An 11,127-nucleotide genomic window follows, 5' to 3' on the forward strand; every position below is an offset into this window, starting at 1 on the left:
AGTCTTGAAGCGTGGAATCAGATTGGCGACCAGCGTTGAACAGACCTGAGCGAGGGAGCTTGTTGTTTTAGTTTCGTTTGTAGGCTGGAAGCAACAGAATGGAGTCGTGGTCAGCTTTTCCGAAAGGAGGCGGGGAGGGGCATTATATGCGTCGCGGAAGATAGTATAACAATGATCCAAGGTTTTACCAGCCCTGGTAGCACAATCGATATGCTGATAGAATTTAGGGAGTTTTGTTTTCAGATTAGCCTTGTTAAAATCCCCAGCTACGATGAATGCAGCCTCAGGGTGTGTGGTTTCCAGTTTACAAAGAGTCAGATAAAGTTCGTTCAGGGCCATCGATGTGTCTGCTTGGGGGGATATATACGGCTGTGATTATAATCGAAGAGAATTCCCTTGGTAGATAATGCGGTCGACATTTGTATTGTGAGGAATTCTAGATCAGGTGAACAGAATGACTTGAGTTCCTGTATGTTTGTTATGATCACACCACGTCTCGTTAATCATAAGGCATACACCCCCGCCCTCTTCTTACCAGAAAGATGTATGTTTCTGTCGGCGCGATGCGTGAAGAAACCAGCTGGCTGCACCGACTCCGTAGCGTCTCTTTGAGTTAGCCATGTTTCCGTGAAGCAGAGAACGTTACAATCTCTGATGTCTCTCTGGAATGTTACCCTTGCTCGGGATTTCATCAACCTTATTGTCAAGAGACTGGACATGGCGAGTAGTATGCTAGGGAGTGGAGCGCGATGTGCCCGTCTCCGAAGCCTGACCAGGAGACCGCTACGTTGCCACTTTTACGGCGTCGCAAAGGGTCGCCGGCTGGGATCAGATCCATTGTATTGGGTGGAAGGCAAAACACTGGATCCGTTTCGGGAACGGCATATTCCTGGTTGTAACGGTGGTGAGTTGACGTTGCTCTTATTTCAGTAGTTCCTCCCGACTGTATGTAATGAACCTAAGATTACCTGGGGTACCAATGGAAGGAATAACACATAAAAAAACAAAATACTGCATATTTTCCAAGGAACGCGAAGCGAGGTGGCCATCTCGGTCGGCGCCGGAAAGTAGGTGGGACTGGCGCTACTAGCTTTTTTGAGCTACATGAGCGGCGTTCCCATGTCATCCTCAGCGAGCTTAAACCAATCATACACCACAGAAGCCTCGATTTGGCTCTGATGCCAAGGCGCCAGAACCGGCTGGTACCCCAGTACACAATGGAAGGGGGAGAGGTTAGTGGAGGAGTGGCGGAGCGAGTTCTGGGCCATCTCTGCCCAGGGCACGAACGCCGCCCACTCCCCCGGCCGGTCCTGGCAATAAGACCTCAGAAACCTACCCACATCCTGGTTTACTCTCTCCACCTGAGGGTACTCTCGGGGTGAAAACCTGAGGTAAGGCTGACCGAGACCCCCAGACGTTCCATGAACGCCCTCCAGACCCATGACGTGAACTGGGGACCTCGATCAGATACTATGTCCTCAGGCACCCCGTAGTGCCGAAAGACGTGTGTGAACAGGGCCTCCACAGTCTGTAGGGCCYTAGGGAGACCGGGCAAAGGGAGGAGACAGCAGGKCTTAGAAAACCGATCCACAACAACCAGGATCGTGGTGTTACCCTGTGAGGGAGGAAGATCCATCAGGAAGTCCACCGACAGGTGTGACCACGGCCATTGTGGAACGGGTAAGGSTTGTAATTTCCCTCTGGGTAGGTGCCTAGGGGCCTTACACTGAGCGCACACCGAGCAGGAGGAAACGTAAACGCTCACGTCCTTAGCCAAGGTGGATCACCAGTACTTCCCACTAAGACAGCGCACTGTCCGACCAATGCCCGGATGACCAGAGGAGGGTGACGTGTGGGCCCAATAGATCAAACGGTCGCGGATAGCAGACGGAAGGTACAGACACCCATCTGGACACTGGATAGTGTACGTAACGTAACGCCCGCTCGATGTCCGCGTCCAGCTCCCACACTACCGGTGCCACCAGGCAAGAGGCCGGGAGTATGGGAGTGGGATCCATGGACCGCTCCTCTGTGTCATACATTCGGGACAGTGCGTCTGCCTTCGCGTTCTGGGAACCTGGTCTGTAGGACGGGGTGAAAACAAAATGGGTAAGGAACATGGCCCACCTTGCCTGACGAGGATTCAGTCTCCTCGCTGCCCGGATATACTCCAGATTGCGGTGGTCCGTCCAGATGAGAAAAGGGTGTTTAGCCCCCTCAAGCCAAGTCTCCATGCCTTCAAGGCCTTAACGACAGCCAACAGCTCCCGGTCCCCCACATCATAGTTTTGCTCCGCCGGGCTGAGCTTCTTCAAAAATAAGGCACAGGGGCGGAGCTTTGGTGGCGTACCCGAGCGCTGAGAGAGCACGGCTCCTATCCCAGCCTCGGACGCGTCCACCTCCACTATGAACGCCAAAGAGGGATCCGGATGAGCCAGCACGGAGCCGAGGTAAACAGAGCGCTCAGCTGACCAAAATCCCTGTCCGCCTCAGCTGACCACTGCAAACGCACCGGTCCCCCCTTCAGCAGTGAGGCAATGGGAGCCGCTACCTGACCAAAACAGACATTTCTCAGCGTTGACGTACAGGTCATGCTCCAACAGCCGACCAAGCACCCTGCGCACCAGGGACACATGCTCAGGCGCGTGTAGCGGAGAATATCAGAATGTCGTCGATTTACACCACTACACCCTGCCCGTGCAGATCCCGGAAAATCTCGTCTACAAAGGCCTGGAAGACTGATGGAGCATTCATCAACCCGTACGGCATGACGAGGTACTCATAGTGCCCTGAGGTGGTGCTAAATGCCGTCTTCCACTCGTTCCTCTCCCGGATACGCACCAGGTTGTAAGCGCTCCTGAGATCCAATTTTGTGAAGAAGCGCGCCACGTGCATTGACTCGATCGCACAGGCTGTGAGAGGTAGCGGGTAACTGTARCTCACAGTGATTTGGTTGATGCCTCGATAGTCAATGCACGGGTGCAGACCTCCATCCTACTTCTTCACAAAAAAGGAACTCGAGGAGGCAGGTGAAGTGAAGGGCCGAATGTACCCCTGCCCCAGAGATTCGGCAACATATGATTCCATAGCCGCCGTCTCCTCTTGCGACAGGGGATACACGTGACTCCTGGGAAGTCCTGCGTCTACCAGGAGATGTATCATACAATCCCCCCGTCGATGGGGTGGTAATTGAGTCGCCTTCTTTTTACACAAGGTGAGAGCCAAATCGMCATATTCACAGGGGATGCGCACGGTGGAGACCTGGTCTGGACTTTCCACCGTAGTAGCACCGACGGAAACGCCTAAAAACTCCCTGAGCACTTTCGTGACCACCCCGTGAGAGCCCTCTGTTGCCACGAAATAGTGGGGTCATGACAGGCCAAGCAGGGTAGGCCCAGCACCACGGGAAACACAGGAGAATCAAAAAGGAAGAGACTGATACTCTCCTTGTGACCCTCCTGCGTAACCATGCCCAGTGGAGTGGTGGCCTCCCTAATTAGCCCTGACCCTAAGGGTCGACTATCTAGGGCGTGCACAGGGAAGGGCATATCCACAGGAACAATGGGGATCCCTAAACAATGGACAAATGATCTGTCAATAAAATTCCCAGCTGCGCCTGAATCTGCGAGCACCTTATGCTGGGAATGCGGGGAAAACTCAGGAAAATTAATYAACAAAAACATGTGAGCAATAGGGTGCTCTGGGTGAGCCTGGTGCCGACTCACCTGGGGTGATAAGAGAGTGCCCTGCCTGCTGCCTCGACTCCCAGAGGAACCTCCCCAGCTCCTACCGGCACAGATGGTGCATGGAACGGCCCCTCCTCCGGTCTCCCTAAGTGCAGCACCACCGCTCCGACGCCCATGGAGCTGGGAGGTGCTGCACTTAGGGAGACCGGAGGAGGGGCCGTTCCATGCACCATCTGTGCCGGTAGGAGCTGGGGAGGTTCCTCTGGGGGATGGAACCAACAGACCCCGATCTGGACGTCCGCGGGTAGCCAGCAGGTTATCCCTCTGCGGCCACAGATGGTGCATGGAACGGCCCCTCCTCCGGTCTCCCTAAGTGCAGCACCTCCCAGCTCTATGGGCGTCGGAGCGGTGGTGCTGGGGGATGGAACCGACAGACCCCGATCTGGACATCCGCGGGTAGCCAGCAGGTTATCCAGCCAGATGGACAGGTCCACCAGCTGGTTGAATGTGAGAGTGGTGTCCCTGCAGGCCAACTCCCAACAGACGTCCTCGCGCAGACTGCACCGGTAGTGATCGATCAGGGCCCTGTTGTTCCATCCCACGCCGGCAGCCAGGGTCCGGAATTCCAACGCGAACTCCTGTGCGCTCCTCGTCCCCTGCTTCAGGTGGAAGCGGAAGGGGCGGGTGAAATCCTCGAAGTSGTCCAACACCACTACTTCTTCCCACCATACGGCGTTGGCCCACTCCAGGGCTTTCCCTGAGAGGCAGGAGACGAGGGCGGCCACGCTCTCACGGCCCGAAGGAGCCGGGTGGACAGTTGCCAAGTAGAGCTCTAGCTGGAGCAAGAACCCCTGACAACCCGCTGCCGTTCCATCATACTCCCTCGGGAGGGCGAGCCTAATCCCACTGGGCCCGGGTGAAGGAGAGGTGAGTGATGGTGAGACTGGTGGTACTGGTGGAAACGCTGGAGGAACTCCTCTTCTCTCCCAGCGCTCCATGGTTTGTAGAACGCGATCCATGGCGCTGCCGAGATGCTGTAGCATAGCAGCGTGCTGCTGGACTCGCTCCTCAACCCCTACTGCAGGGGCACCTGCTCCTGCTGACTCCATTCCAAGGGGTGCGTGTTTCTGTCAAGGCTGGGGGTACCTGGTGAATGGAGTCAGGCGCAGGAGAGCTGAGATGCGTGGACAAGGTATTTAATACAAGAAAACACTAGTATAAATACAATACTGCGGTAAGGGAACAATACCGGTACCACGAAAATAAACGGGCATAATAACAAAACCCGACAACAAAATACCAGCCGTCAGTAACTGCCTGAACAAATAGAACAAACACGCACACAAACATGGGGGTTAAATAATGAACATGTAATGGAGGGAATTGAAACCAGGTGTGTAGACAACAAAGACAAAACAAATGGAAAATGAAAAGTGGATCAGCGTTGGCTAGAAGGCCGGTGACGTTGACCGCCGAACGCCGCCTGAACAAGGAGKGGGACCGACCTCGGCGGAAGTCGTGACACATCTTGTTGTGTTACAAAGTGGGATTCAAATGGATGTAATTGTTATTTTTTTGTCAATGAACTACACAAAATAATCTGTAATGTCAAAGTGGAAGAAAAGTTATACAATTTGTAAAAGATGTATAAAAAAATGAAACAGAGAACACTGCCTGAGGAAGACGAAAGGCTTTGCAGTTGTGCGTCCTGCTGCACTATGCTGATTGCTCCGATATGCATTCTTTGGTAAATATACTGAAAAAAATATGAATGCAACAATTTCAAAGATTTGACTGAGTTACAGTTCATATAAGGAAATCAGTCAATTGAAATGACATAAATACTCCTCAGCACCCCCCCCCCAATCCAACATTTGAAGAACCCGGATGTGGAGGTCCTGGACAGGAGTGGTTACGCGTGGTCTGTGATTGTGAGGCCGGTTGGATGTACTGCCAAATTCTCTAAAACAACGTTGGAGGCAGCTTGTGGTAGAGAAATGAACATAAAACTCTCTGGCATCAGATTTAGTGGACATTCCTGCAGTCAACATGCCAGTCAGCATGCTCCCTCAGAACTTGAGACATCTGTGGCATTGTGTTGTGCGACATAACTGCATATTTTAAAGTGGCCTTTTATTATCCCCAGCATAAGGTGCACCTGTGTAATGATCATGCTGTTTAACCTGTCTAGCCCCGGGGTTCCGCTAGCGGAACCCCCCCCACATTCCACTGAAAAGGCAGCGCGCGAAATTCAAAAATATTTTTTTGAAATATTTAACTTTCACACATTAACAAGTCCAATACAGCAAATGAAAGATAAACATCTTGTGAATCCAGCCAACATGTTTGATTTTTTAAATGTTTTACAGCGAAAACACCACGTATATTTATGTTAGCTCACCACCAAATACAAAAAAGCACAGACATTTCTTTCACAGCACAGGTAGCTTGCACAAAACCCCCAAATAGAGATAGAATTAATCACTAACCTTTGAAATTCTTCATCAGATGAGTCATATAACATAATGTTACACAATACATTTATGTTTTGTTCGATAATGTGCATATATATATATTTAAAAATCTCAGTTTACATTGGCGCGTTACATGCAGTAATGTTTTGATTCCAAAACATCTGGTGATTTTGCAGAAATACTCATAATAAACATTGATAAAAGATGCAAGTGTTATTCACATAATTAAAGATAAACTTATCCTCTATGCAACCGCTGTGTCAGATTTCAAAATAAACTTTACGGAAAAATATTAATCTGAGTACGGCGTTTAGAGCACAATCCAGCCAAAGAAATAATCGCCATTTTGGTGTCAACAAAAGCTACAAAAACACTATAAATATGCACTTACCTTCGAATAACTTCATCAGAAGGCACTCCCAGGATTCCCAGATCGACAATAAATGACTGAAAAGTTCCATAAAGCCCATCATTTAGCCACTTGTTGTTAGCATGTTCATCCCAGGAATCCATTTCATGACGCACGAACAATCCATCCAGACAAAAACTCAAAAAGTTCCGTTACAGGTCGTAGAAACAGGTCAAATGATGTTTGCAATCCATATTTAGTATGTGTTTTACATTAATCATCAATAAGGATCCAACCGGAGAATTTCATTGTCTGAAGAAAGAGCATTGGAACGAGAGCTCTCTCTCTCCCTCGCGCGCAAATCCTGACTGAGAATTCTGACYACCACTCACTAGAACAGCTCCTATGAGCCCCTCCTTTATAGTAGAATAATAAGACTAAAATCTAAAGACGACGACATCTAGTGGAAGCCCTAGGCAGTGTTTGTTCGGTCATATCTAGACGGGGTACCATTTGACACTGTTTTGAAAATCGACTTCTCATTTCCTGTTTTGACCTCAGGTTTTTGTCTGCCAAATTAGTTCTGTTATACTTACAGAAATAATTCAAACAGTTTTAGAAACTTCAGAGTGTTTTCTATACAATAGTAATAATAATATGCATGTATTACCTTCTGGGACAGAGTAGGAGGAAATTTCGTTTGGGCACGCAATTTGTTCAAAGTGGAAACACTGCCCCCTATCCCTATGAAGTTTTAATCAGCTTCTTGATATGCCACACCTGTCAGGTGGAGGGAATATCTTGGCAAAGGAGACATGCTCACTAAGAGGAATATAAACACATTTGTCCACAAAATATTAAATAAATTAGATTTTTGTGTGTATGGAAAATTGTGGCGACTTTTTAATTCAGCTCATGAAACATGAGACCGACACTTTACATGTTGCGTTGATATTTTTGCTAAGTGTATTTTCTGTTAATAGTTCACTAAAGTTTATTGCAATGTACTGGCCACCTACTTGTCTTCTTTRTTTGAAAAATAAAACACTAATATACATTGAGTGTACAAAACATTAAGGGCACCTTTCTAATATTGAGTAGCATCCCCCAAGGTATCGAAAGCYTTCCACAGGGATGCTGGCCCATGTTGACTACTAATGCTTCCCACAGTTGTGTTAAATTGTCTGGATGTCCTTTGGGTGGTGGACCTTCTTGATACACACAGAACATTATTGAGTGTGAAAAACCCAGCAGTGTTGGAGTTCTTGACACAAACTGGCAGCTACTACCATACCCAGTTCAAAGGCACTTAAATATTGTGTCTTGCCCATTCCCCCTCTGAATGACACTCATACACAATCAATGTCTTAAGGCTTTAAAATCCTTCTTTAACCCGTCTCCTCCCCTTCACCAACACTGATTGAACTGGATTTAGCAAGTGACATCAATAACGGATCATAGCTTTCACCTAGATTCTCCTGGTCAGTCTGTCATGGAAAGAGCAGGTGTCCTTAATTAATGTTTTGTACACTCAGTGTATCTTGTTTGATAAGTATTTAACCCTGTAAGTCAATACATGTTAGAATCACCTTTGGCAGTGATTACAGAGTCTTTTTGGGTCAGTCTCTAGGAGCTTTCCACACCTGGATTATGCAACATTTGCATATTATTATTTTCAAAATTCTTCAAGCTCCATACAATTGGTTGTTGATCATTGCTAGACAACCATTTTCAGGTTACGCCATATATTTTCAAGCACTCAGGACCATTCCTTGTCTTCTTGGTAAGATATTCAAGTGTAGATTCTGCCTTGTGTTTTAGGTTATTGTCCTGCTGAAAGGTGAATTCATCTCCCAGTGTCTGGTGGAAAGCAGACTGAACCAAATTTTCCTCTAGGATTTGCCTGTGCTGAGCTCCATTCCGTTTCTTTTTATACTGAAACACTCCCCAGTCTTTAACGATTACAAGCATAGSATACACACCATGCGGTAAATTACACCAATAAGACTAATAAGAATGAGAGTTCAAAACCACTCTGCCAATAATAGCACATTTTCCACTCCCCACTAAGACCACTCTCAGAAAGTCATAGCAAAATTCTTGCTTGAGAATTTGCCCCACGCTAAYAAGCTATTTTTGTTTATTTTGGACAATTTTAACCCTCTAGAATCAATTAACATTTATTTTTTTTTAACATCAAAATCTGTCTGTTTKAGCTAGAAATATTTTGTATGTGCTGCTCCTCAATCCACCACATCCCAAATAGAACCCTACGCTCTCACAAACATGATGGTGTTCTCGACAACCCCCACAACCCAACGAGACTTATGTGAAGTCGGAACCGCCAATGTGCCAACTTCTTTCTGTAGCGTCCGAACCGTTTGGGCTAATTAATATAACCCCTCTATGGAAAATGGAGACTCTCACYAACACGATGGTGTTCTCCATTTTGTTCTACAACCCCCACAACTGTCATAGGTAACCCGGTACCGGATTAAAAAATGAWTGGAAGTAGTTTTGTGCCCCCATAAAAGGGAGTTGAATATGTTTAATARGGACATTTCAAACCCCTAATACTTATGATACATTTTTSACTGTCTTTTTTTCCATTTATGAARGTGTTATTCAATGTGTTTCTATGGGCTACAGCAGTAAAGGCCAAATTCAATATACAGCAGGTTGTTTTCCCTGGGGCTAATGCATCATAGGGTGTYTCCCAAATGGCACCCTATTTTCTACATAGTGCACTACCTTTTGACCAGGGAGTATAGGGCTCTGGTAAGAAGTAGTGCACTAGGTAGCAAATAGGATGCCATTTTGGACYCASTCATATTATCTCTGAAGTCTCTTCTACTGTATCCTCTAAAATGTGTAGCTAAGAGCTGAGAGTTTTGCTCCCTCAGAGAGGGAATAAAGAGCCAGTGAAATTTGTCAGGGTTAGAGTTTGAGGGTCTCTCCCTCACTTCGCTCGCTTATGTAATAACATTCTTATTTTATTGTACAGCGTAATGCCTAATGTTTGAGCTTTCTGATTTATATGKTTCTAAGCTCACTTGCTTTGATATTCATCTCAATATTCATTCCCAATAGTAACTACTGTCTTTTACTTATCCTTGAAGTTCTAAACATTGGAAGACAACTGAGAAATGTTATGAAGCAAAGCTACATTTAGCTACAACTACATCCCAAATGGCACGTTATTCCCTATATAGTGCACTACTTTTGACAAAAGTAGTGCACTGAATAATGAATAGGTTGCAATTTGGGACACAGACAGTGTTTAGCAATGGCTTCCTCTCAGAACAGGAGAACAAAGTGAGGCCTGGCCAAGTGAGCCTTTAAACCACAGTGTAGCATCATTACAGAGCTCTCATCCACAAAGTAATACCTCATCCCATTCCAGGTTGGCTCTGCTCTGCCTCCACAGACACAGTGAAATGGATTCACAGTGCTTCATCTCCTTTCTTCTCTTTTATTTTCCACTCGACTCTTTATTCTCTTCTCCCTCTTCTCTTCACTTTTCTTCTCTTCTACTCTCCACTTTTCCCTCTGTGCCTTTTTAATCTGTCCTCCAATGTTTTGTATCGTGCGCTACCTGGCCTCTGTCGCCTTGTCCCCGCGACTCTACAAATGCCAGTGTTATTCTGTGGGCTTGTAGCATGCAGGAGGGCGAGCAGGGAATCCAATCTCATGACTCCAACAGGGAGGCCAGACYTTTCATCTGGTCACACTCCATCCTGCACCTTTCTCAGATTGTCCTCTGGGTGCATTCCACTGCTCAGGGAGGGAGATGGAGCATCTCAATCTCTGCCACCTGCACTTCAAGCGTCTCTTTCTTCATTGCACCCTGCAGTTTGTTGTTGTGATTGTGTTTGTATGGCTGCTTCTCTCTTTCTCTCCTCTCTCTTTCTGTGATGGATCTGAGGGAAAMACATGGCTGTGTGGTGCTGAGAGGTGAGGCAGAGGGCCCTGTTTGTTCTTGCTGTAGTGGTGCTGGGCAGAAGCTAAAAAAGGATGGAGACATCCCTCCCAATAAATCCTCCTAGTGTTCCCTCTCAATATGCGTTTCGATCTATGACTATGGTTTTGTAAAAATTGATTCAGGTAAACTGCCAACAATGTATGATTAAACAACAAATAACAGCAAAACTGTACCTCAAATTCTTCACAAAAATATAATAAGTGAAAGTTTGTGCAACCCATGGGCAGGTTAGTTTTGCGGGCAGGTTAGTTTTGCGGGCACGTTGCTACTTTGGAAATGTATTGATATGAAGGAAAGGAGAATATTAAGTTGTGACTCAGCTCCTCAGTGTACTCATGCATTTTAGCAAACAATGGTTCATCTACAACAGATTACTCAAATGAAGTTGTTGAATAGACTCTTCGTACACTGACTGAATAGCCCATTTTTCTATAATTTCTAATAATCCCTATGCTCTCCTGAAGGTTAGCTYACAATGCTATGGGGTAGAAGTACTTCATTCCAAGCCAGTTTTGATATGTAGAAGTCCTACAGAGTGAGACCGACTCGGMKTGCGTCCCAAATGGCACCCTATTCCTTATATAGTGCACTACATTGACCAGGGCTTATATGGCTCTGGTCAAAAGTAGTTCACTAT

This window comes from Salvelinus sp. IW2-2015, linkage group LG13 (assembly GCF_002910315.2).
Source record: "Salvelinus sp. IW2-2015 linkage group LG13, ASM291031v2, whole genome shotgun sequence".
In the NCBI taxonomy this organism is placed as follows: Eukaryota; Metazoa; Chordata; class Actinopteri; order Salmoniformes; family Salmonidae; genus Salvelinus; species Salvelinus sp. IW2-2015.